Raw genomic sequence first — 26,315 nt, 5'->3', positions numbered from 1 at the left:
GGGCCGCACCTTGGGGGTGGGGTCATTGGGGGAGGGGGCGGGGCTAGAGCAACAAAAAAAACTGTGACCATGAGGTGGAACATAGGTCCCTGCAGCGGACGCCTTCGTCCACTGAGCCACCGGACCCGGCATACACATATCTCTCTCTCCCCCTCTCTCTATCTCCCTCCCTCCCTCCTCTGTCTCCCTCCCTCCTCTGTCTCCCTCCCTCCTCCGTCTCCCTCCGTCCTCCGTCTCCCTCCCTCTCCCTCCGTCTCCCTCCCTCTCCCTCCGTCTCCCTCCCTCCTCCATCTCCCTCCCTCCTCCGTCTCCCTCCCTCTCTCCTTCTATCCGTCTCTCTCCCTCTCCGTCCCTCTCTGTCTCCCCCTCTTTATCTCGCCCTCTCTGTCTCCCCCTCTCTGTCTCCCCCTCTCTGTCTCCCCCTCTCTGTCTCCCTCTCTCTCTGTCTCCCTCCCTCTCTGTCTCCCTCCCTCTCTGTCTCCCTCCCCCTCTCTCCCTCTCCCTCCCGCTCTCCCTCTTCGTCTCTCTCCGTCTCCCTCCGTCCTCCGTCTCCCTCCGTCTCCCTCTGTCCTCAGTCTCCCTCCCCCGTCTCCCTCCCTCTCTCTGTCTCCCTCCCTCTCTGTCTCTCTCCCTCCCTCTCCGTCTCCCTCCCTCTCCGTCTCCCTCTGTCTCCCCCTCTCTGTCTCCCCCTCTCTGTCTCCCCCCCGTCTCCCTCCCTCCCTGTCTCCCTCCCTCTCTCTCCCTCCCTCTCCCTCTGTCTCCCCCCTCTCTGTCTCCCCCCTCTCTTTTCTCCCCCTCTCTGTCTCCCTCCCTCCCTGTCTCCCTGTCTCCCTCCCTCTCTCTCTCCCCGTCTCCCTCTCTCTCTGTCGCCCTCCCTCTCCGTCTCCCTCTCTGTCTCCCTCTCCGTCTCCCTCTCCGTCTCCCTCTCCGTCTCCCTCTCCGGCTCCGTCTCCCTCTCCGTCTCCCTCTCCGTCTGTCTCTTTGCCTCTCTGTCTGTCTCTGCCTCTATCTGTCTGTCCCTGTCTCTGCCTATCCGTCTCTGTCTGTCCCTGACTCTGTTAGTCCCTATCTCTATCTGTCTCTGTCTGTTTCTGTCTCTCCCTACTGCCCTCTGTCACCCTCTGTCCCCTTACCCGACTCTCACACCCTGCTGTTCTCTTGTCATTCTTTGTCACCTCTCCCCCCAGCCCCCTCCCCCCTTCGCTTGTGTGGCAGCTGAGGCAGCTTCCCTTCCAGGGCACACACACAGTCCCACCCGAGTACTTCACAGGTCTTTAAGAGACCATTTGCATGATAACGAGGCTTTGTTGTATTTCACCTCTTAGCGCCCCAGCAGCTCCACTCGGACTATCGCTTGAATCCCCGGGCCCCCACAGAGCAGAGTCTGTGTTTGCTGACACTGTTAAAAAAAAAACTTTAAAAAAACACCGATACGATGTCTGCAAGGTCCGCGGGCCGTCAAGAAAGGCTTGCCGGGCCGCTGGCGGCCCGCGGGCCGTACTATGTGTACCCCTGCGCTAGAGGGTGTATATCAGGTTTGAGTAAAGACGTCTTGTGAACAAGCTTATTTTGAAAGAACGACTTGGAGATAATTGTAATTTTAGCACCTGAATCAAAGAGCACCTTGGTGGGTTCACCTTCCACTAAAATGGTATCAATGGTACATGACTTGCACTTAACCTCAGTGTCAACTTGAACCACAATCTGCCCACACACGAAATCCTCTTCAATGTCCTCTGTGTTAACGCTCTTCACATTAGTGGAAGCCAACATTGCCTGACAAACAATGGGAAGATGATCTCTTTTTTTACATTTAAAACAAACTACTTTTAATGTGGGACAATTCTTGTCATTTGCTAAATGCCCAGGCTGGTCACACCTGTAGCACTTGTGTGTAGTGGTCTTACTTCTCATTCCACCTCCTTCAACTTTAGCCAGAGGTCTCTTAGTTTCCTCTTTTACCACCTGAACAGTAGACTGTTTGTCTTTTTGATGGTATCCACACACTTAAAAGAGTGTTCAACTCTTTTAGCAACCTGTAATACCTCATCCAGGGAGGGATCATCCCTCATCCAAAGTTCTTCCTTGATTCTCTCAATGTTACACCCTGACATGAATTTGTCTCTAATTCTTTCATCCAGTAAATTGGCGAATTTGCAAGATGAGGCAAGCTTCCTTAGCTGGGTAATATAACCTTCAACTGTCTCTCCATCACTTTGCAACCTGCTCGCAAAAAGATACCTCTCTAAGATTGTACTGACCTTGGGAAGAAAATGTTTGTCTAATTTTTTAATACAAACATCATATTCATTCAAGTCTACAGCTTCAGGATCACTCAACTCAGGAAGATGGTCAAAAACTACTTGCCCTTCTGACCCTAAACGGTGCAGTAAAAGTGAAGACCTACATTCTGCACTTAAAGTTGCCCCACATACTTAAGCATAACATTCAAAAACCTTCTTCCACTTTTGCCATTTAATGGGAGGTTCACCAGGAGACATTAAAAAGAAAGGAGGAGCAGTTACATTCTGCATCTTTAAAGAAGTTAGAGAAACACCAGAACAACTTCTTTTCCAAAATACCAGCTTTTCTCATATAATGCACCGGTCATTGAATGTCAGCAATGGGTTTCCTAAAAACTAGAAAAGATACAATGAAAACAAAAAACAGACAGAAAACTGTGTTTGTCAGAGTGGAACTAATGCACTGTTCCAAAGAAATTGGCTGCAAGAACAAGCACACAAGGTAAACTCAGATGAGGTAGGAAAGAAGGAATTTAGAGGCTGAATTGTTACAAGGCAAGTCCAGATGTGATGTCTGATTACTCTCAGTAATGCGAACGGCAGAAAGAGGGCTACTGATTTTGTCAGGTAGGCCTCCAATATTTAGATTTAAGGAGATGGTATTGTAAACGTTTGATAGATGCATACATTCTTTGTCTTTGGAAGCACAGCTATCATTTGGATTGTGGCAAACAATTGTTTAGGGCAATTAACTGCTGAATTAATTTTGTCTATAAAGTAGCTGGTTTTTGTACTAAAAAATCAGTTCCTTGTATTATGTGATCATTTCTCAATATATTTCTCTCTCAGTGATGGCATAGTTCTGGCTCTACCGGTGTTCCTGGCAGCGACACCACCGTTTTCAAATCCCGAGTTCCTCGCTGAACCAAGGCCCAGATAGCCTAGCTCTATGAATCCTGCCTGATTTTAGAGGCGTCGGCCCAGGCCTCGATAACAAAAGCTAGATCAATATTATGTGCTTCTACGAAGTCAACAAATTCAAATTTATGTTTTATAAGAGATAAAGCATTGATAAGAGTGCAATGTCAAGTCTGCAAGTGGTCTGGGACCTTTCAATGGAGATCGTGGGAGTTTCAAACACGCTCACTTTGCCATTAGCCAGGGTGAGTTTACAGTCAGGGCAACCCCGTGGGGAATCACCAAAGGCACAAAGCAGCAAGGGGCCGGGGCAATATTTACTCGTAGAGGTTATTTCAAGATCATACCTTGAGTAGCTTATAATTGGCCTGAAATGGGAGGTGACACCGGCACTGAGCGCAGTCCAAGCGCAGATGGCCTTGCCTTAGGCGTGCCTTCGGCGCACCCGCTGCATGCATCCACTGCATGGACGTGCCATCGGCATCAATAATTGGCCCCCCAATTAAGAGGACGTGTCTGAGCTTCAGTGGTGAGATGCCATTAAAACTAGACCAGGTAAAATATTTGTGACTTTTAACTGGGGTCCAGCAACCCCTTTAGCACTCGCAGGCTCCCCTGCGATTTGGTTAATACTGGTAAATCATGCAAAGTTAAAATAAAAGTGCAAAACAAGAAACACATAAAATGAATACAAATTTGAGGAAAACACTCCCTTTAGCAATGGCGAGCAGTGCCCAGTGAATCCGGAAGCCAGGCAACTCCTAAAACGAATACAAGTAAATGAGATAATAAAATGGCAAGGTACTCTATTGGTGCTTAGGAGGAACTGTGCGGATGTGCCATCACCTTTAATAAGTAGCCCTCTCAGCGAGGGGGCATTGTCTGAGCTTTGGTGCCAAGACGCGTTTAAAAACTTGACCAGGCAAAATAAAATTGACATTTAACTGGGGTCTAGCAACCCGTTCAGCACTCACAGGCTCCCCTTCAAGTTGCTAAATACTGGCAAATTAGGCAAAGTTAAAAGTCCAAAACGAGAAACACATAATTAATACAATTTTGAGGGGAACACTCCCTTTAGCAATGAAAGAACACAACAGAACATAACACGTCACTTTACACTAACTACTCTTAGGAAGAAACTTGAAGGATTTGTATTCTCAGCAACATGACACTTGAGGGGCGAAGAATGTAATCTCTATAATGTGAGGGAGAGAAAAATATATACTTCCTCAGTTATTAGAAACATATGTGCCCATTCCTTCATGTGCAATTAAACTCCTTTACTAGCTGTCCGTACCAGGAAGGGGTTAACTTTTAAGGCCAGTAAACACAACTGACCAGACAGGATTGAATGTCTAGTCTCTCTGTTCTAGGCCCCTGGATGCTCTCCGTGATGTACGAGATTCTGCTTGTCCCACAATTTATTTTGCTTCAATTTACCCTCAAAACATAATGTGCTGAGAAGTCCCTTCCTTACCTGTCCCATTCTACCTGTACGGTTGATGTAGATCTCACAGTCATTGCTGGATCCTGGCTCTCACCAGCTGCGAGTGCCTACTCCAGGCCAGATACATCTCTTCTTCTCTCTTCAATCTGAAACCTCACAGGGCTCTCTGTGGGCTAAACGTTTGTCCCAGGCACTCTCTCACACCTTGAAGAAACTCAGACCACTCTAGAATGTTCTATTTTCTACGCATCGATTGCACTGGGAATACTGGAACCCATTTTTGGAATTCATTGGAGTATACTTTGCTGCCTTCTTCTCGCTTATCTATGAGAACCTATGCACGGGCACTTCCTTTGGGCATCCTGCTGCCCTTCTTGGAGCAACCACTTTGTATATAAAGCTTTATATGTATATTGATGTTCCTTACATACAATTTATTCATGTTTTGCATTCAAGTGTTTTGTTTTGTGTGATGTCATCTCTCTCTTTGTGCTCTCTGCTCGACTGACATAATATTTATTGTTTTTTGTTGGATTTGAAATGAAACATTTTCTTTTACAGGACTGGTTTACATATAAGCTTTTCCTAAGTACCCGTGAGGACCATTTGTTGTATGTATCAATTTGTACCCAGGTCCTACAGCGTTTTGGGGGACCCCATTATTATGGGATGGTGGAAATGCATGTGCAGGCAGGATCTGCAGGTCCAAATATCCATCTATAAGGGCTAGTAAACTCAAATAAATCACAGTCCTGAAAGCAGCTAAAAGGCAATTGCATCCAGGATTTGAGAAGGGCTAGCAGAATCTTTGGACCAGGGAATTGATGAGTACCATTATAAACTCCTGAATGGACCAGGGAATTGATGAGTACCATTATAAACTCCTGAATGGATCAGGGAATTGATGAGTACCATTATAAACTCCTGAATGGACCAGGGAATTGATGAGTACCATTATAAACTCCTGAATGGACCAGGGAATCGATGAGTACCATTATAAACTCCTGAATGGACCAGGGAATCGACAAGTACTATTATAAACTCCTGAATGGATCAGGGAATCAACGAGTACCATTATAAACTCCTGAATGGATCAGGGAATCGACGAGTACTATTATAAACTCCTGAATGGATCAGGGAATGGATGAGTACCATTATAAAATCCTGAATGGATCAGGGAATGGACGAGTACCATTATAAAATCCTGAATGGACCAGGGAATGGATGAGTACCATTATAAACTCCTGAATGGATCAGGGAATCGACGAGTACCATTATAAACTCCTGAATGGATCAGGGAATCGACGAGTACCATTATAAACTCCTGAATGGATCAGGGAATGGAAGAGTACCATTATAAAATCCTGAATGGACCAGGGAATGGATGAGTACCATTATAAAATCCTGAATGGATCAGGGAATGGATGAGTACCATTATAAAATCCTGAATGGACCAGAGAATCAATGAGTACCATTATAAAATCCTGAATGGACCAGGGAATCGATGAGTGCCATTATAAACTCCTGAATGGATCAGGGAATTGATGAGTGCCATTATAAAATCCTGAATGGATCAAGGAATTGATGAGTACCATTATAAAATCCTGAATGGATCAGGGAATTGATGAGTGCCATTATAAACTCCTGAATGGATCAAGGAATTGATGAGTACCATTATAAAATCCTGAATGGATCAGGGAATTGATGAGTACCATTATAAAATCCTGAATGGATCAGGGAATTGATGAGTACCAATATAAACTCCTGAATGGATCAGGGCATTGATGAGTACCATTATAAAATCCTGAACCCTGGTGCTCTGGCGTCAATGAGTGCTCTGTTAATCATTAAACAACGCTTGCTACTTTTTGTTCCGTAAAGGTTTCCTTGCCAGTGCATGATCATGTCTAGAAGGGTTCCTAATAGTCGAAAGGACCGGATACTATTGCCTAATCAATGCCTCTATGAGAAAAGGCATTGTGCTACAAACAAAGGAATGAGCAAGGGTGATACAACTTCTTAGATGAACTAATGTCAATGTTGGCTATGTGTGTTGAGGTATTGGAGGAGGTGACCCATCAGCAGTAAAGCATCTTAAAAGTTGGAAGGTAGATTAGAGTAGGAGGCAAACAAACCATGAATCTGATGTTAATACATCTGCCATCCATCCCTTTGTTGCTGGATAAACCTTGGTTGATCGGCTATGGTCAGGATCATCGCTCTGCTTTGTAAACAGAATGGTAATGTAGACGTCTGAACCTTTGTTCTTTTAACCCCTTCAGTGCCACGTCCTTTCCCCGCCCTGTGCCGGCCGTTACATTAGCGGGCGGGGTTTATGACGAGCTGGACTCGTCATGGGCACAGCGCAACCGCGGCCCATGACGAGTCCAGCTCGTCATGGGCACTGAAGAGGTTAACACAGCTTGAGATAGATGTTATGCTAGAAGCAGACCACAGTCTCTGTCTTTGTCTCCTAATGTCAGTCTACACAATCTGATATCGCTGGACCTGGGAAAGAACAGGAATCCCTCGAGAGCATTAGACCTCTCATTTACACTATTAAATTGTTTACCTAGATCCTTTTTAAAGGCTTCTGTTACAGGTTCTCAGAACCATTCAGGAAGGCCACAGAGACAGGGGTTACTGGGTCTCACTGTAGGGTTCAGATCGTCTGCCACCGGTGTCTATCCTACTAGGGCTCTGGCGGGCCAAGTCAACCCTTTCTGCATGTGATTCTTAGGGTAGAGAGTGCGACCAGTCATAGGCTTCTCAGGGGAAACAGTGTGTAGCGCCCAGACCCAGAACTCAACAATCAACCAACAGACACAATAACTTCAATGTGCAACCCAGTGCTTTTTTTTTTTAAGAAAAGAGAATACCTTTTAATCATGCAGTAGTATTAAATACTACAAAATGAAAGTTGATATACAAGCCAGTGATCCTGATTTCAATTCTCCCTTGTGGCTTTACATCTGTCGAGCCCCCTCCTTCTAATCCCACCCGGATGACTCCTTGATGGCTGGTTCCCCCAGTAGTTCAAGCAGAAGCATAAATCAAGATCAGGTGCAGTCCTGATTATCCCCACAAGTCAAAATGAACTCGGTACACATTCTTGAGAGAAGACAGTCCCAGAAGCCACTGTGGTGGTCAGACAAGGTCCATGGTATGATACATGCGGCTGCCTATCTTTACTCCGCAGTGCAGGAGCCCTGGAGCTAGAGCAGACTGATTTAGAAGCAGGTGGACCGCTGGCATACCCACGGTGGTTATTTGGTATCGCCAAGGTCCACGTTATGATACAGGCGGCTGCCTACCTTCACTTCGCAGTGCAGGAGCCCTGGAGCTGGAGCGGACTGATTTAGAAGCAGGTGGACAGCTGGCATACCCACGGTGGTTACTTGGTATCCACCATAGTTATACACCTCCGATGGTCCAACAGAGTAAGGCCCGTCTGAGGCTGATTTCTATATCCAGCCACCTACTTTAGATGGGCCAATGCACAGGTCAGTTTTCACTGCCCGTCACCACCAAGAAAACCCTGGCAGTAAGGGGTAGTGGTAGCTGATGTATGCTTCCCTCACCATGGGAGAGAATTCTTATAGCATGGGGAGAATCCCCCACAAAAGAAATTCCCATCTTCAAGCAAATAAAAAAACAATAAGTCTGACGGATGGCTCCATCTTGTTGACGCAGCCGTGTGTCAAACTTAAATTTAAAAAACCATTGACAGGAACTGCTATGAGAGCGGGTCCCGCCAATGCTTTTAAAATGACCACCAGCTTGGCAGTCGTGTCTAAATTTAGTGGGCGGAGTACCCTCGGTCCGGCAGGCATTAAGTCCTCCGCCAGGCTGAAGGAGAATACTCTGTCTGCCAAAATGTAATTCAAACCAAGAGTTTCATTATCTGGAGATATAGGTTGTTTAAAGGTATACCATATATCATATTAGGTGCTGTAGCATTATTGATAAAATTGCTAAAGATTTCCGCTCATCTTCAAAATGCGACCCTCCTCCAGTTGAAGCCAGTGTCCAGCTGTGCTTCAAGCCACAGTGTCCATATCCTGTATCTCTGTTTTATCCTTTATCCCAGTCCTTTTTCACTGGGTTTACTTCAGCCAGATACAATGAAAATGGTTCCCTTACAAAATCTTGGGAGGTTAAGCAAGGGGTGAGACAGGGATGTATTTTTGTCCCCGTCTTATTTACCTTATACATTAACAATCTGCGGGCTGCCCTGTCAACTGCGGGCAAAGACATCCCTAGAGCAGGCTCCAAACTCATACCTGCTCTCTTATATGCAGATGATGCAGTTTTACTTGCAAGGACACCAATGGGGCTGCAACGACTTGTAAACACTGTCATTGATTTTATGGTTTCACTTGACCTCTCTATTAACTTTTCTAAGTCCCATATAATTCAACTTGTAACACAAAGCGTGACAAGAGTACGCTTATTTGTAAAGGTGGAGAACTGACAAATGTTGCTACATTTCCTTATTTGGGTATTTTGTTTGATGAAAAGGGGCCATGGGTGGCTCAGCGAATTCTCAAGAAAAACACCCTGTCTAGAGCAGCAGGAGCGACTATGGACTTTGTCAGGAGACTGGGGAGTAAACCATTACGAGCACTATTGAAGGTCTATAACGAGAAATGTGTCCTCATGGCAACGTATGGCAGCGATGTATGGGGCTATAAGGAGGCCGGCGATCTGCAAGGGGCAAACAAATATCTGCGGACAACTTTAGCTGTACCCCCCTAGCACCCCTTCTTTTATGGTGCACGAGGAACTAGGGCAGGGTTACATTTCTGACCGTACAGCAGTGGCCCCCTTAATATGGTTGCTAAAAATATGGTCAAGCCCCACTCCTTCTTTGAACCAATTCATTTTAGAAGATTGTATGAGGTGAGATAGAGCTGGTGACTTTCCCTGGCTAGGTTAAATCTCTCAGCAGCTAGCGAAAATAGGGCGCCCTGAGCTCTTTACATATCCCAGACAAATGCACCCTGGAGAGGTGATAGATATTAAAAGGAAATTTCTAAACAGGAGGATGGTGGAAAGGGAAAATAGCTAACTTAATACACCCACGATAAGACAACATATAATATAAAGTCATGGGAGCCTAGAACAATCCTTTTGGTCTTATAGTAAAAACTTTCACCATCGTTTTCAGATTTAAGTATAATGACATTCACTAGTGTCTCACGGTCCCAAAGGGTTTTTCTAAGCCAGGGGCCCTAAAGCCCTGCTCTTATGATGACTTCTTGGACCAAGATCTTTTACATTTCATGTTTTATTGTGGTTTTTATAACGATCCCCGGATAAAATATATCCTACAACTTTTAAAACATTGTCACTTTGCACAAGTGAGACCAGCTCTGATGCATCTGCAAACGTTGCCCTCACCTTTGATATGCTGTGGGGTTGCAAGTTTTTTAGCAGGAGCCTTACGGCGAAGGAAAACCTTTGATCATGCACTGAACCGGGATTAGAAATGTCATGTTCTAGCGGGCATTGTTTTTAATTACGTGTTCGTACTGTATAAAATGTACTTTATCTAGGTCTATGACGGTGCAGCAGTCCTATCTTGATAAGTCAAACATATATTAGGGCTTAGAAACCTATACATGGCAATTGTATATGAAATATTGGACCTGCCCTTTTATTATGTATTGCATAGTTTTTATCCTTTTCACTCTTGGTGTGTGTAAATGTGCTTTTATAGAAAAATGGCCAAATAAAGTTTTATTTGACTAGACACTGGGTTTACTTCTAACCAACACATTACTTTGTGTATGTTTTGCAGTGGGTTCAGAGAGTTGTGGAAGCATGCATCGCTCCCACTAGATCCGGCTTACAATGTTGGTACTTTCTTGCACTAATGAAGGTTTGCTGATCTTCATGTTCTCTAGATTTATAACCTTTTCTTACCTTCAATAACTCCACATCCTGCTGCTGACACTTCAGTTCAATCTTGGTAATCCAGCTTCTTAGGACAAATTGCTGTTCTTCTAATTTTGTTACTGTCTCCTTGATGCTCTGCAGACTTTTCTTCTCTTCTTCCTCCAGGCTGCTGAGGTGACGACATTTTTCCTGCTCCAAAAACTGCTGGAGCTTCTCAAACTCATTAGTGATTTGCTCTCTCTGGCTCTTGAACTTGGCCTAAAACATAAAAGTAAATCATATGTTCACAATGCTCCCACCTCAGAAAGATGCACTAGGCTTATCAAGTGACTCTAGGGCTGACATAGGTTTTCTTGTCATTCACTGGGAGATTGAGGGACATCATATATGTCATAGGAGAGACAGGGGTGCCCGGTAGGACAGCAGAAGGCATAGAAGTAGTTTGTTTCCTGACATGGACATTCCCTGTACTACTATTTGATGTCTTTGTGGAGCAGAGCTGTGTTATCTGAGAGAGAATGGAAGGACTGTATGTCAAGCTTCAATAGCAAGCTTTATGGGTAAGTTGTAATTGTGCCACAGCACAGACCCTTTGTCTTGAGTTGCCCTGTGGCAACACAGGGATCAGATGCTGATCTTGGGGTGCAGTACGTTGTCTATATGGTGAAGAGGTTGAGATCATGGGAGATGCTGCAGCTTTGTAGCCAATAAAGGACCTTTAGCTTCAGCATCTGTTGATTGGAATACGGAAGTCAGATGTGGCGCTAGGGCTGGAGACAGCAGATGTCTTTGCAGAGAAGGGTACTCCTTGTGTAACCCACAATGGCATGTTGTGGGAGCCCCAAGAGCAATGGAGGAGAGATTTAACGGGACACTGCTTGGAAGTGGAGGAGGTGATAATATTTGTAGTGACTGTAGTTTATGAAGGAAAGGTCTTATTCGATTGAAATCCCATGATTTGGCATCGAGCTAGAGCTGGGTCTGAAAGTCTGGAGAGAGATTTCCTACCCACAGAATGTATGAAGCAAAGGCAGTCTGGTCCATCCAACAAGAGTACGAATAATGGAAAAGGAAAGAGTCCTTTTAGGGAGAGGTACATTTGGCTTTCATCAACATACATGATGCTCAGCAGTACTGCTCTTGATACACACTTTACAGTACATGTTACATGCGATACAAACTGACTCGAGAATGCAATCTGTTTCCTACAAACCTCACAGCCTATGTATTTGCACAAAGCCATGCCTGGCAAAACCTCAGATCAAATAGTAAACAAAATATTTCTAACCACTTGGGCTACAAAATGAATCCCCTAAACATCCATCTACAAATCTATGTAATAGACAAACCTGAGCACTTGCTACTTGAGGCAGGAATGAACAAATCTTATAGGCCCTGCACTGTAAAAGAGGGTGTGTACTATTTGTTCATGCTCAGCTTACAATAAAGGCCTTGAGGTTCCATATCAAGGAGCTTAAATCACAGCAGGGAGGAGTCTCTATCATTTAGGTTAAGCACCTCACTCCTTCCTCGGCACCATCTAGAATCTTGCTCCTGCATGGAGCAGCCCAGGCAGTGCCATGCCGACTCTATCCTCCACCACTCCCTGCTGCATTCAAAATGTCAGTAGAAGACACAAGAGAATTGTTGTGTTTTACGCAGCTCCTGCTTGCCGCAGCCCTATTCCTGTACTGCTGGAATACAAAGCCTTCATGCGTAAAACGCCGAGACCTCGGTCAGTCTAACTTTTATGCAGTCAGGGTGGGCTACAATACATCTGGTAGGGCTGGGCAGTGATCATGGGTCACTCAAGGTCTTATAGTTTGGTGAATTTAATGTGTGCGAGGCCCTGATGGATCAACTATAATAGCCACCCAAAGAACAGCAGGTCAAGGTGCTGTGCCCCAGACATGTAAACTTATCTAGACTGTGTGGAGAATGTAAAGATGTGAATCCAGCAATTGTGAAGCCCCTCTGAGGTGTCCCTCGGTGGTACACCCCAAAATAAATATTGCTTCCTAGAATTTAGAAGCATTAACATTTTAATCAGAAATGTTTTACAAATCAGCAATAGCCATTTACCTATCAATGAGAGGGGCCTGTTTATTATATTTTTGAGTAAACTAGACTGCCATCCCTTGTGTCATGCACAACCGTACTGAATTGCCAGTCTGGTTCCTTGACTTGCAAGAGTTGTTTCTACTTGGCTACTGCAAAAGGGATAGACACACTGGTGCCAAGTGTGACAATATAAATCGTAATCCCAAAAATACTCTTCACAGTTTGTTGTCCAAATGTAACTTCTTTAGACTTTTGATTCATTCAAGTAACCGTGAAATTGAAAGCATTCCAACTGTATCGATTTGTATAAAAATGACAGTGGACTCTCACAATTAATTACTCCCAATGCATTTCGGGCTGTTGCCCTTCTTCAGGGCTTATATTACTCTGTAGATAAAGCTTCAAGCATGTATTTTAAGCTTGCTGAGGTAACCTGCACGGTGTCACATCCAGTGTGCCCAAGTTGTTATCGGTGATTCAACAAAGCTATAGACTGGTGCTGACGGAACCGTAAATGTATTATTCATGTCCGCTACGAGGTGAAACTATGAGGTTATCACGTGCAACGTCTCCGTTAGTTCATCGACCTGTGTGACAAACTATGTGGACATCATCTGTACGTGCACTGTGAGTAAGATGCATTCAATTATAGAGCAGTCCAGAGTATGTAAGTATCGGTAGAACATAGCAAACACAAGGAGATGATGGACAGAGCACTGAAACTTTTCAGACACTCAACTCCAGTTTCAGATCTGGGTTAAATCCATCATCATTCTTTAGCTCACTTCACCACCCCAATTCAGACCAAGACATATGCAAATCAGTCATGACCCTGTTCCTCCTGCAGGTGGGCCATATCCCGGGGGCATGAAGGAGGGGGGCTCATGGGGCCCCCTTCGGACCACCACCACCACCCGTGGGCTGTAAACAGCGGGGGACCTGCTTGGGCCCCTGCAGCCCAGGGGACCCCCAACTCCCCGGAGCATTTAATAGTCCAAATGCAGGGGGCCCTGCGGACTGCTATCTCCCCAGGGCTAAATAAGAAATGAATGTGTGAGGGGGCTCCGCCCCCCCACACAGCCCTGGGGGCAAGGCAATAAGCAAAATAAAAAAAAACAATGCAGGGGAGGTCCCACTGCCTCCCCCGCAACCCAAGGGACCGCCACTTCCAAGGGGTAAAATAATGCATGGGGAGGCACCTCCCTGGGGCACAAATACAACAAGGAAGGGGGTCCATTGCGGACCCCCGGAAACCACCACCTCCTCGGGCTTACTTAAAAAGGAGGGCTGTGCAGCCCCCCTCATGGAGCCCTACATGGCCCTGGGGACCGCCACACCTACAGAGCTGGGACCAGCAATGTCCCAGGGTGCCTCCCTCCAGAACATTGCAGTTTGCCATGGCTTGTCGGGTGCACCGCTCCCGCCAAGCCATAGAAAACTAGTGCTTCTTTCAGCAACCGTGAGCACAACATGCTCTCACTTGCTGTAAGCAGAGTATGTGTCTGTTTCCCTACCCGCTGTGAAGCGAGCAGGGAAACAGACACATTGCTTTGGGATATGCATATGCATAGTCAGCAGCTCTGTGCGTCTCAAAGCAATGCCGGCTCTCGCAGGAGGTGGGGAGCCGGCCAGTACTGCGGGGCTTTCAAGCTCCCCCGCAGTCTAGTTTTAAATGTGGGGCCCTGGGTGGGACCAGGGAAACCACAGTACAGGCCGGGCCCCAGGGGATGGAGTCCCGGGTCTAAAATCAGCTCGAGAGGGGGGCCGTGCAGCCCCCGCCCTTTTTAAAAAAAAAACTATTTTTCTAAAGGGACAGCCCCCAGTTGATTGGGTCCCCTGGGGCAGCATATGGCCAGAGGGGCGAGCATGCGGCCCACCTCCCTTTAAATTAAAACAATATTTAAAAAAAGGCCGGGGGGGAGGGATCCCTGGGGCCGAAATAATATAAAAAAATAAATAAAAGGGGCTGGCTGTTATGTGAACAAGTTGTCCTTTGTCTTTGTTAAGGACAACTTGATATTGCCCCTTGCGCCCGCTTTGGGGTATAAATGTATTCTTGTGCACCCGCTCAGGAGCACAAATCTATTCTTTTGAAATATGGCTCAGGCTCCGTGTCCATGGCCTGGGTGTTCTGCTCAAACAGTTTCTGTTGGAGCAGTGACACCGGGGACATCGGAAGAGCAGTTGTGGGCTCATTACACTCACGGTTACTTAATGAAATAAACAAGTAACGTTCTACTCACTTGTGGCAGGAGATCTTTTTTATTCTACCGCAACACAGGCCCTTGTGGATGAGGTCCCCGGGGCCCAAAATGGTCCAGGGAAAGGGTGCCACATGGCCCCTCTTCCTAAACAATTGAACTAGAAAAGAAAAAAAAGCCTCACCTTCTTTCTCCACCACTCTGCAAACACTACTCCTGGTGCGCTCATGGTTGGGGGTGAAGTCCCCTTGGCTGCTGAGGGTTCTTAGGGGCCAACCAGACCTCCAGTTACCTTTAGTAAGCCCAACACAGTGGGATTGCTGAGAGGTGGTCGAAGGCCCCTCCCCCTTTCTCCACGACTCCGCAAACGCAGCTCTCGGAGGAGGAACAATCTGTTTCTTAAACAAATTTTATCTTCACATGTGAGCTCTGAAGAGACCTGCCCAAAGCCCTTAAGTTTATTATCCAGGCTTCTGAAAGGTGACCACCGTTCCTTTATGAATTTCAACACTTTGTGCAACACCACAGGAAGTTGCAATACTCCATTCTTCCTCGGTGATATATTGCTTTTATTCAGGAATTGCATCAATCACAGCCACCACACAGTCAAACAAATCCTGATCAGGGAAAGGTAAGCGAGAAAGGTAATCTGCCCTAAAGCTTTTTCCATCTTCAATATATGTAACGTGCATATCATATTCCTGTAGCAAACATACCAAACTTGCAGAAGCCTTGCCCAAGCCATTTCCATTCAAAATATAAACCAATGGCTTATGATTCATAAACACATCAAGTGTCCTACCCCAAATGGTCTTTTTAAATATCTGCTCCGCTCACACACAAGCCAAGGCTTCACGTTTGATAGTATTGCAGTTGACTTCTGCATCTTTGAGTGTTCTATACACAAAGGCAACTATAATTTCTCTGCCATTCACAGTTTGCTTAAAACCCGCACCTATTCCCGTCAAACTCACAAAAACTGTAATAAAGGATCTTCCCGTGGGTACATATGGACTAGGTGTTTGTGCATTCACCACCAATTGCTTAATGTTTTCGAAAGCTTGGTTAGCTTGACCTGATCTAATTTTGCACCTTTCTGCAGAAGTGACTGCAATGGTTGCACAGTTAAAGCATACCCTTCGCCAAAGCCAGCATAGTATTCACATTATCCCAGAAATGAGTGTAAAGAATCTTTATCACCAGGTGGTGTGCTTTCTGTATAGCTTCTAAATTGCAAAACCTTGGTTTAATACCTTCTTTTGAAATGGTATGTCCCAAATAATCAACCTGTTGAACCAGCAATTTAAATTTTCCAGTTTTGACTGTCATCCTTCATTCCTCCAAGTTACCCAATACATTTTCAAGCATTACCATGTGCTCCTCCAGAGTTTCTGTGAAAACAAGAATGTCGTCTTGGAAAGTTTGCACCCCTTCCAGATCACCAAATGAAACATTCATCATACGTTGGAATATGCTGGCCTCTAGTACTAAGCAAAACGGTAAACGCAAATACTTATAAGCACAAGTGTCACAAACATAGTCAGTTCTTGTGACTTTGTGCTCAAGGAAATATGATGGTATGCTGAATGCAGGTCTATAGTGGAAAAATACTTAGCATCACCAACATTAGCTAACATCTCCTCAATACTTGGCAGAACGTGACATTCCACCAAGGAGTTCCGATTTAAAGATCTCAGATCCTCACGCATAATTCTCCTGTTCACTTACATGTCAAGACTACTGGGGATACCCATTCTGAGGAGTCAGTAGGTTTGATCACTCCTTCAGCGTATATTTTATATAAAAGAATTTCTAAATCCGTTTTCACACTTAACAGTACTGGTCTAACCTTATGTATATTTGGCACAGCTTTCTCTTTCACCCTAATCTTGTGCTCAAAGCCTTTGATTGTACTAATTTCATACGTAAATACACCAGGATATTTAGACATTTCTCTTTGCACAACATCTTCATCAGTATTCACCACCAAAATGAGAATGTCTCCCAATACAATGGTATTCTCATGATCTGAAATGAAACTTAACCATGCTAAATCTTTCCATCCCACAATGTAACAACCTCTCACAGCCACATACATTTTTACCCTAACTGTTGTGCCCAAACATCCGAAGTTGCTTCAAAATACCCCAGCATATCAATATCCTAATCTTCAAACTCTTTGGGGCGAACATCAGTAGATTAAAGCCATGACTTAAACCAAAACTGGAGTTTCAGACAAAATGGTAACTGGTGCCCCAGACTCTGCCATAAATAACAATGAACTTCCATCAACAGGTGCTTGACATAATGGTGCCTTAATGTTCTTACTTCTGCTGGTATCTTTCACAGTATCCAATGTCAAAAGAACATTGTCAAATGTTCCTACACGCTCCTGCGAATACGCACCCACACATTCTTCTCGCAAGGTCACATTACCATTTTCACTTTGGTAGGTACATTTAAAGTGGCTCTACACACTGATTGGAAATGTCCAATCTTCCTCCAATGATTGCATTTCTTACCAACAGCAGGACAAAACATACTGTTACCAATATGACTCCTAGAACCACACCTACAACTACTGGTTTTGAATTCCCTATGTTTCCCAGTCTTAAGATTCGTTGCACAAACAGAATGTTCTGTAGAAATGCAACTGATGGGAGATAAACCACCTCGATTAGGCAAAGCTTACATCAACCAATATACCTTTCTATGCTTCTGCTATGTCAATAACTTCTAACAGAGTAGGATTGCTTCATGTCAACAGACATTCCTGTGTTTTCTTATAATAACAGTTAAACACAAACTGTTCTCTTACATAGATATCTTTGTTGGTTTCAAATTCACAGGTAAAGGATAAGACTTGTGAAGCAACAAAACCTCCTCCCCCGATTCTTCACTAGACTGTTTCCATTTAAAGAAATGATGCCTCTCCAACAGTACACTGGACTCCTCCGAATATTGGGGCAGATTTACAAGCCCCTTGCGCCACTTTTGCATCACTTTTAACATGGGATAAGTGGCGCAAACGTGGCGCAAGGGGCTTGTAAATCTGCCCCATTGTTTCTTCATTCTCTCCTTTGCCTCAATGTAAACATTCCAAATACAATTTTCCTCCTTGGGAGCAGCTACTATCAGAAAATCAAAGGCTTTTTGGCCCACAATGCCCAAATGATTAAACAACAAGGCTAATTTCCTTGGAGGCTCATAACCACTTGCATCAATTGCCGTTAAGTAATTTATAAAAATACGTGGCCACTCCTTTCATTTAATTTCTGGCTTGCAAGCCCTCTGAAGAAATAGTGGTGGCCCCTTGGTTGGATGCCATGGCCATAAATCTCGGAAAATATTTATTCACAATTTAGATATAAGTAATAAATCCCACCTGAATGTGCCGACCAATCAGTTTGCTGTAATATAAACCAAAGAACTTCAAAAAATGTTCACAAGTGCAATGATCACAGCTCCTTTTTCCACCAGTACGATGATCGCTACTCCCTCCCCCTCGAGAAAGTAGTTTGCCAGCAGGCGAGCTAGTTTCAAAATGCATTCTCCAAATCAAAATGGCGACCATGTTCAACGTCAGATGCGCTGATGGCAGCCTGATCCAAAATGTCAGGCGCACGTTGGCTCCAAGTAACAATGCCTGCTGGGATCGCTCACTCTGTGCCACACCACCATTCCCTTGTGACGCACTTGGAAAGTTAGCCTCCTGGTTGTTACACGGAGTAAAATTCACATGTAGGGCTCTTACAGGTGAGTGGAATACAGTAACCACAAAGCACTCACCTGACCAGTGTGTCTTCCTGAAAACACTGTTCGATGGCCACAATTTCCAAAACTTTCCTTCACTCCTTTTGCCTCTGTGGGTCCTCGAAGATTCTCACTCCTCCACGAAAACTTGCATTTAAAATCACCCCACTCCTGGTAACTAAATATGTATGTGGTTTCTCCATTTAGTAAGTCAAGGTAAATAAACTCCGGATAAAACTCCTACTCATAAAAGTGGGAGGGTTTAATCTTCAATAAAAGGACCCATGAGCACAGACATCAACATAGACCACGGAATTCGCTGCAACTGACATTCCAAGGACACACACTCTGGACCCGCACCACATTCCAAGAAAATAACCCCTCTTAAAACATCCAAGACATAAGCAAGCATTGGTACAATGAACAAAGCAGAGCAACAGAGTATATTACCACCATAAATCTCAAAACACAATAGATTTGTCATATTTGACAACTGTATTGCCTCTACCCTCAATTCTAACATAAGTTGCTTTTATTTATTATAAAGTAATCTACCTAAGAAGAGGAGGAGCTCAAATCCTCAGAGACAATATACATTATTTTATTAAAAGCTGTCTCTTGTTTTCTTCCAAATATTTTAAGGAAATTGAAGCTTCTGAGAAACATTTGGGCACAAGATGCTAACTCAAAAGCGATTAGTTCAATAATAGATTAAAAACATAATTTAGAATAAATGGATAAACTCAAAGACTCTCCAAACTCAGAACCTGGTAATCAGTCTAACAAAATGAAATTACCTACTTATGGTGTACAATGGCATGATATGGATAACAATGTGGGTGACGTAGATGATATGGATTAAGATGACTGGGCCCCTGGAGAAGAGGCAAAAAACCTCTCTTAATGAATTGGGAGAGTCCATTTCTTCCGCTCATTCTAATTCTATAGGCAATACGCTCCTGGAAATCTCAGGTCAGCCTTTGTTTTACCCCACTCCAATACCGCGACCAAATTAAAGGGAATGGTCTCCATATGAGCATGTATCACAATATGTGCCACCTACATTGAGACAATCTGTGGCTAAGATATCCCGTAACAGACTCGACTGAGCGTGAATGTCCACTGCCTTCGTTATCTAATAACATCACTGCTACTCACACCATTTGTTTTTTACCCTGGAGTTTTATATAGTGCCACCTTGACCCAAAGGTACCTGGTATTTTAGCGCTATACATGAGCACCAATTGCTTACACAATTGATCCAAATATGCTGCTTTTTTCACCAAATTTTGTAAGGATAACAAGAAAGAAGTAGATAGGGCATGGGCTAACTGGTAAGATAGGATTTTCAGTACCGTTCTACACTTCTGGTCACGTGGTTGTAGGCACCTATATGACTGAACAAGGCAGGCCACTTCAGCCACATTAACAGTGATAATACGGCACTGTTGATATAGAATGATCAATTGTTTAAATCCGATTACTGAAAAAATCCAGTCCATGTAAGTAACTTTTCAAAATTGTATACATGATAAGTAATATGAGCGGACGGCTGATGATTCTGCAATTCCAAATAATAGAACACAATAGAATTAGAAATATTTTTCACTGAAATAACAGGTGACGTGGAGATATTCCGCGATTGCTCACGTTCTGAAAAAGAAAAAAGGTAACTACTGCATCTGGGTTTTATGATTGCTCGTCTGCCCTACCTAGCACCCATGGGTGGATGTACAGCACCGGAGGATGGGCCCATCCTTTGAAATCCCAGCTTTGCTGGACATCAAAGACAAACTGTGGATGTCATGGTGGTTAAGAACAGTAATGAAGGGAAGTTGCAGTGGAAGCTGGAGGAATGCAGACAGCCCATGTGACCACGGTCAAATTACACACACAGGAAAATACACCAAATACTAGGGGGAACTAGACACTACACGAGACACCCCGTTAAGATTCCTTACAACAGGGGTCTCAAACACATAGCTCAGAGCTGCAGGTAGCTCGTCCTGGAAGTCGCTCTCAGAAGTGCAGCCCAGGACAGTTAGTAATTCAGAGGGTCTAGCCACTTAAGGACGGTCATTATTTATAGGGGAGTTTAACTTTATTTACATTCTTATCTCCACATCTAGTTTTTTTTGCAGATATATGTAGACATGGAGTTAAGGATAGTAAATCTATACTTACTTACACCTACATAATTTCATGCTATTGTATTAATCAATATTCTCGATATATGTTGGCATGACAGGTGATCACTAGTAGTAATCTTGCAAGGTGCGGCCACTATAATGCTCGTCTTTGATGTGGTCACTACTGTAACAATGGCCAAAGCCATTTACATCTTGGGACTATTTTCACTGCTCAGAAGTAGCTCTTGTTATAGCAAAGGATGGAGACCTCTGCCTTAACAGGTAGTAATGCACTTTAATAATATCCTTGGTACCATCACCCCTTGGACTGTGGTCCCCTCTCCAGAGAAGACATCTAAGGACAAATCAGGATAACAGTTTCTCACCTTTAAGGAACATCCAGAAAAAAACTCTTGAAAACCCCGGGGTCTTAAAGTGACTTTATGAGTTTATATGTGTGCACGCTGCAGGTGATAGTTTCAAAGTACAGTCAAGAAAACCCAAATCTAGGTATGGCAGACCACCCCCCCCCCTCCCCCAACACATATTCTTTGGTCTCGCTGTTCACTTGTATAGCAAGACAATATTTAGAGTGCTTGCTCCAGCTACTGGTATACCAATTCGTTTTGTCTTACCTCCTGTTGTGTCACTTTCGTCTCTTCTTTGCGATGCAGTTCTAGCGTATCCTCCAGCTCTTTCTTCAAACAGTCTAGATAACTTTGAAACTTCTCCTAAAAGAAGAAAGTCTATATTTTCAAAACCATAAACATATTACGCAACTATCCTTCATAGGTTCTCTGGTGTAGGAAGGGGGGTGCGGGCCGCCCAGGGTGTCCTCACTGAGGGGGGTGACAAAATGGCAAAAACGTGTTTTAAAATAAACAGCTCTCCCCCCATCCATTCTCTAGCTCAGTCAACAAACGCAACGAAACACGCCTGAACTCTAGGCTGTGAGGTGGAGAGCCTATGGATAAGGAACGAGCGACGGTGCAATGGTGGGGCGGGTGTGACAAGAAATGTTCTGCACTGGGTACAACCTGACCTTGCTACGCCACTGCATAGGTTTACATACTTTATATTTGTCTTTTAATAAAAGTGTATGTTAGAGCCAAAGGTACATGAAGATGCCTTTTGCACGTTATCAGAGCAAAACATCTAAAGGCATGCCAGAAGGGTACACTACCTGGGCAGTAACTTCTATGGCATGTTATTTTGGCAGTACATCTGACATTTTATCTGGGTAGTAATTCTGCAAGCCATACTCTCTGGGAAACACTTCTAAGAACATGCTCTCCTGGGCAAGGAGCTACTGATATTCATCAGGTAACATCCCACAACATAATGGGCATTTTATAGGGCACATGACTGATCATGACATGTTGGAACAGGAATTTTGAGGATTAGTTCTCTACAGAAGTTAGGATGATTGAGGTGTTACCATAGATCGTTTGCTGGACTGGACCTGTAAATATTGAGTGTAGGATTGCCCTCCCTCCAGGAGTCTGGTATTTGCTCGTTTTCCAAGACGAGATTATACATCAGCATCAATTTTGTTGACCAGAATGTAGGGTTTGTTTTAAAATAACTTGAGGACCATTGGGTCCTGGAGCTCCCTCTGCACAGCTTTTTAGTCTTATTTTTGTCAATTGTCTTTCTTTAGAAGCCATCAAGACGTTGTTATTCTGCTCTGTGCAGAAAATACTTCTTGTCGTTGACCTCTCTCCTAAGACGGACTAACTTTTCTGGAGAATGACACCGTCCGTCTTCTCTGCCAGCAATAACATTGGTACCGTGCTACTCTGCAATGTATTGGGAGCTGAGGTAAGTTACCCCTGTAAAGATGTCAGAGTTGTTTGCAGTGAAACTTCCTCTTTCTATAGGTTGATAGTTTTCCAAAATTCCTTCAAACATTTACTGTGGCTTGCGTATACAGCTCAAGCTGAATTGATCTTGACATTCCTTTTTTTTATACTGCCCAAACCTCTTTTTTGTTTTTTTGTCTTATCTTCTTGCATTTCACCACTTGTGTTAGATCACATGGATTTTTCTTTATCACTCGTAATTCTCAGTTGATCTTTTTTTTCTCTATTTGAGGGCCTGCGTGAATCATTGAAGTTCATTGTTTGTTGAACTAGTAAATGGCGCTTTGTTGGAAGTGGTGTTCGGATACAGCAGAAGATGTTTCTTGTTGAATCTCTCCCAATCTTGTCTAGCATTACCAGCAGAGGCGTGTCCTTTCTCTAGGAGTGTGCACTGCACCTGGATATGCTTTATCAGCAGACCATCCTATTTCAATCTTTACACAATTGCTGTGCATGAAGGAGGAACTAGATTCTTTGCTTGAGGATGGAGAATAGTCCTAGTGGATACCAGTCACCTTGAGAACATGGTCACTATCCGAGCAGCAATCAATTTTGAAAAATGAAATGTGTTTACACAAGGAAAGAATACTCACATGTTATAAATTATGTTATTACTCGTAATTGAGATGCCTCTGTCTCTATCGCGGTCTGTCTCTGTCTCTATCTGTCTCTGCCTCTATCTGTCCATGTCTCTGCCTCCATCTGTCTGCCCGTCTCTATCTGTCTCTGCCTCTATCTGTCAGTCTGTCCCTGTCTCTCTCTGTCTCTATCTCAATCTGTCTCTGTGTGTTTCTAGCTCTGTGCCTCGGGCAGTGCACACGTACTGCGTCTACATGCCACTGTCAGCAGTCCAGAGACAGCTCCCCCTCACTCCCCCCTCTCCCTGTATAATGTAAAAGCCAACTTGATTTCGCTCTGAATTTGCTGCTTCGTGGGGTTTGTGTCCCACCACTGGGCCTGGGGTCACATCTGTCGCTGGCTTTAATTTTTCGATCTTAGTCTGCCTGTGGCCCTGCTAATCTGGACCCCTGCCTAGCTGCTTCCTCTCTAAAATGGTTTGCATGTACATTAGGTACATATCTAATTGGATTCTGGAGTGCCTTATAAGCCCCTAGTATATGGTATACTATGTACGTAGAGCATTGGTACCTCAGAGGCCTACCAGGGGCTGAAGCATGTATTATGCCACCCCTGGGAAGCACTCCAAAATGGCACCACAGGTCTGCTACAGCAGCCTGGGTAAGGGTGTGCTTGCACCCGTTACGGTGGTATAGGCTACCTATATCACTACCTGGTGGGGCCCATAACACCAACATTCATTCTATCAAACTATCCGTACCTAACAAAGGGACACTGTTTCCCGAACCAACTGCTTTCTTGATGGAAGTACCACTTTCCCTAAATCACCCTAGCATCTCTTCCATCTAAAGGTCGATCGAATCATTTAGTTGGATTCAGTTGAATGATACCTTAACACTCTAAATTATTCAATAATACATTTCAATGAAATAATAACCCAACACATAATTAAATTCAAATATTTCTTTATCTAATTCAAATGCAAGTTAAATCTTAATAATCCAATCTAATTTTTGTCATATTCACCTATTATGGCTAATTGTCGTTTTCTAAGTCAGAATCTGGTCCTCAGTCAATTCGTCAAAGTTCTGTTCTATCATGCAGAGTCACCGTCCTCTCCGTCAGCATAACATCAGGATACTGGAAATGACGACAACTTTACATTCCAAAAGTATCAAATACAATTTTGAGGGTCTCTGATTGGACCACTGAAGTTCGTCTTGGTGCATCAGGTAACATTCGATGAATTTCCCATGCGGGAAAAGTTTCAATAGGACAAGGTATGGGAATTTATTAGTCCATAGTCTTTTGTATCATATTTTGGAGAAATGGCACTTCGCCCAGGGTGGCCTTGGTGAACACAGTGGCGACGGGTCACCTACGGGGCACAGCTGCTGAAGTTTGCGCAGGCGCACTTCTCCTGGTTCATCACTGATGTCATTCAATACAGTCAGATTCAGTCGGCAGCCATCTTATGGCAGGCCCAAATGGTCAACTTAAGTAAAGAAATACAAAAACGTAATTAATACATTGAAATGATTAAAACAGTGTTATCCCCTTACTAATACCCTAATGTGTATGCATTTATCTAGCAATACGCAACATTTAAAGCCGTTAATACTTGTTTATTTAAGCACAAATTACAATAACATCACAAAAGCAACGTTTATCATATTAATATGCATACAGGCTTAGTTCACATATTATTTAGCCATGCAAATGCATTCCCACTACAACACATACATCCTAGTCTAAATATTAATAATATGAAAATTACACACGTTAGTGGAAATAATATTTTACCAATAATGGTACTACCTACTTTAGCTAAGAAATTCTTAATAGCAGCCATTTTATTACTAACTTTAGTCCAGATACTTTCAACCTCCAGTGGTACTATTTCATCATGCAATTCTGTAATGTTTTTGATGTAAACTTTTAGATCTTTGCTTTCGTCAGGAATGTAAGTGCAACAATGTTGAACTTTCAACATTCCACAGACTCCACCCTCTTTTGCCAATAAGATATCAAGGGCAAGTCGATTTTGCATTACCATAGCACGCATGGCAACCATTTCAGTATTTACCAATAAGAATCCTCCAGCGGTGCTTGTTGACAAGCGATCCACTACTGTTGATAGTTTCCGAATATTATTTGCATTCAAAGATATTCCCACTGCTGGTATCAAGGCTCCAAAGATATCACCTACAATTTCTGTCCAAGTTTCTCTTCTACTACGCATTAGTACATTATTTTGTCCATTATTTTCTACTCTATCCATATGAAAAAAAATTGGAAAGACCAGGCCAACATAACATGTGCCATACCAATGGTCTAGCAACCTATAATAAGCCTTGTTCCCACAAATGTAGTACAATCCAGGAAAGACTGGATCATTTCCACCTCTAAATCCCCATCCGGTTGCAATAAAATATGTATCATGGCACTCACTAGTCCCTATAAAATAATAATCATATTGGGATCTTTTCCTCATAATACATAATTTGCCTTTCTGTGGTGTATCTATAGCCATAGTTGGACTGGCTTCATTTTTCAACTCCTTTTCTTTATCTATGTCCCACACAGTTTTACTCATTTTATTTCCTTCTGCTTTTCTGTGCATCTTTAATCTCCTTTCCTCAACCATGTCTAAAAATGTTTTTTCTTCTTTCTTTAAACTGCTAGTTAGATTGTTTCTAAAAATATATTCTAATGTTAATTCCTTAGTTTCTATAAAAATTTCACCTAATACGTTAGCAGTTTTAGCAGGGTTCAATTCATTGTTCATGGGCAATTGTCCAAGAATGTTATCTATGTCTGAAAAATTATATTCTATTTTCCCTACTTGATAAAATATACTTGTTAACACACTACATGATATTCCATAAGTTGCTGGAAGGTGATGATAAGTCACTCCTTCTGAAACAGAGGCAGGTAACTGCATACATACGTAGCAATCCCTTACGTTCATTGTTTTGACGTATTCATACAATAATTTTGAAAACACATTGCTAGAAAAATCAGTTATAGACCTATCCTTGTGTATATGTTCAGTGCTTATTTTAGTCGGAACTACCTTTTGGGAACTCATCCATATGTTAGTCATATTCTCAGTATGCCCTTCTAATGTATCTAAAGTTACTTTGAAAGAGATCAGTAGAGCAAGTATGCTCCAAAGAAGCATTAATAATCCTGCACAACAACAACACATCTTGCACCAT

At 43.5% G+C, this 26,315-nt stretch overlaps 1 long non-coding RNA gene across 1 annotated transcript in view; it reads right to left on the bottom strand.

The window, feature by feature from the left end:
- LOC146808813 (uncharacterized) overlaps window positions 1-21,393 on the bottom strand; it is a 41,644-nt gene extending 20,251 nt beyond the window's left edge. The window contains exons 1-2 of the long non-coding RNA XR_014965491.1: window positions 21,289-21,393; window positions 10,537-10,767 (exon numbers count right to left, since the gene is read on the bottom strand). This is a non-coding gene — a long non-coding RNA (uncharacterized LOC146808813). The remainder of the gene's footprint in view (window positions 1-10,536; window positions 10,768-21,288) is intronic.
- Between the last annotated feature and the right edge of the window lie 4,922 nt (window positions 21,394-26,315).

This window comes from Triturus cristatus, chromosome 7 (assembly GCF_964204655.1).
Source record: "Triturus cristatus chromosome 7, aTriCri1.1, whole genome shotgun sequence".
NCBI classification, from domain to species: domain Eukaryota; kingdom Metazoa; phylum Chordata; class Amphibia; order Caudata; family Salamandridae; genus Triturus; species Triturus cristatus.
Note: the sequence above shows the minus strand (reverse complement) of the source record. Positions and strands in the feature narration are given on the sequence as shown.